Genomic DNA, 1,427 nt, shown 5'->3' on the forward strand with positions numbered 1-1,427 from the left:
TTTGGGGTCGTTGCCTCCACGGTACGGGCATCCTCTGTATCACTGCCTCCTCGACATACTCATATGTTAGGCCACAACCTTTACGACACGCCCATCCCTCAAGTCATTGTTTCCTCAACACACATGTTTGTCACGTCGCTGCCTTCATGACATTCCCATTCCCTTAGTCACTGCCTCCTCGGCATACTCATCTGTCGAGCTTCTGCCTCCACGACATGTCCATTCCTCTGGTCATTGGCTCCTTGGCATGCCCATTTGTCGGGCCCTTGCCTCCACAACATGCTCATCCCTTTGGTCACTGCCTCGTCGACATACCCCTCAGTCGGACCTCTACCTTCGCGACATACCCACCCTTTCGAGCCACCGCCTCATCGACACACCAATCATTCGGCTCTCTGCTTCCACAACATTTCCACTCATTTGGGTCACTACTTCCACGACACGCCCATATATAGGGCCTATGCTTCTATGACATACCCATTTTTCTGGTTGTTATCTCCACGACACACCCACCCTTGTGAGCACTGTCCTATTGGCATACCCATCTGTCGGGTCAATGCCTTCACGACATACCCATTCTTCGGTTCACTGCCTCCATTGCAAACCTATCCATCGGTCATCTATCTCCACGACACGCCCACTCTTTAGGGTCACTACCTCAATGGAACACCCATCCATCGGGTCTCTGCCTCCACGACACGCCCACCCCTTCGAGTCACGACCACCACAACACACCCATATTTTTAGTTGTAGCCTCCACGATTTTCCCAACTTACCCAGTCACTACCTCCATGGCGTACTCACTCCCACTCATGCATGTTGCATATCTTGCATGTTTACATGTGTGCTCCGTGAGTGCCTCTAGGGTAAGGCGTGAATCCTTTTTATAGATATTTTTTACTTGATACAAACTCATTTGTAGTTGGTGTCTACTGGTTGCATGGCTCCCCGGGCAGATGTAATTTCTCTCCATAGGTAACATATTTTTACCGGTACATCACATTCGTGTGTGTCATGTTGCATGTAGCATCTCTGCATCCATTTGTATGAGGTGTGCTTTGCCGTTGTCGACACCCATTATGATTGATTCGTACATCAGCTGAACTATCACAATGTGAGCTTCTTGCAAGTTTGTTCGCTTGCCCATTCACCTTGATTGTTTGTCCTACTCGTTAGGAGAGTGACCCGTTTGTTGGTCGTGGCACTCAAACGAGCGTTGCCCGTGAGAATGCCTCCACCAGCAACAAATAGTATAACTGTGCTATGGATCCAAGGGTTCTAAAGTGTGTCGTATGCATCGCAAACCCTCATGTTATGGTCCACCATGTTAAAAATAGAAAAATGGATATTTTTACAATTATTATTATCCGCCTACTTTTAAAACTATGTAAGTTAAGTCATATATGAGTCACTTAAATGTCACTCTT

The 1,427-nt window shown here is 47.6% G+C and overlaps 1 protein-coding gene across 1 annotated transcript in view; it reads right to left on the reverse strand.

The window, feature by feature from the left end:
- Positions 1 to 1,427, reverse strand: part of LOC110027662 (transport inhibitor response 1-like protein Os05g0150500) — a 5,338-nt gene that overhangs the window by 1,998 nt on the left and 1,913 nt on the right. The gene's annotated exons all lie outside the window — the stretch shown is intronic.

This window comes from Phalaenopsis equestris, unplaced genomic scaffold (genome assembly GCF_001263595.1).
Source record: "Phalaenopsis equestris unplaced genomic scaffold, ASM126359v1 Scaffold000434, whole genome shotgun sequence".
Classification (NCBI taxonomy): Eukaryota; Viridiplantae; Streptophyta; class Magnoliopsida; order Asparagales; family Orchidaceae; genus Phalaenopsis; species Phalaenopsis equestris.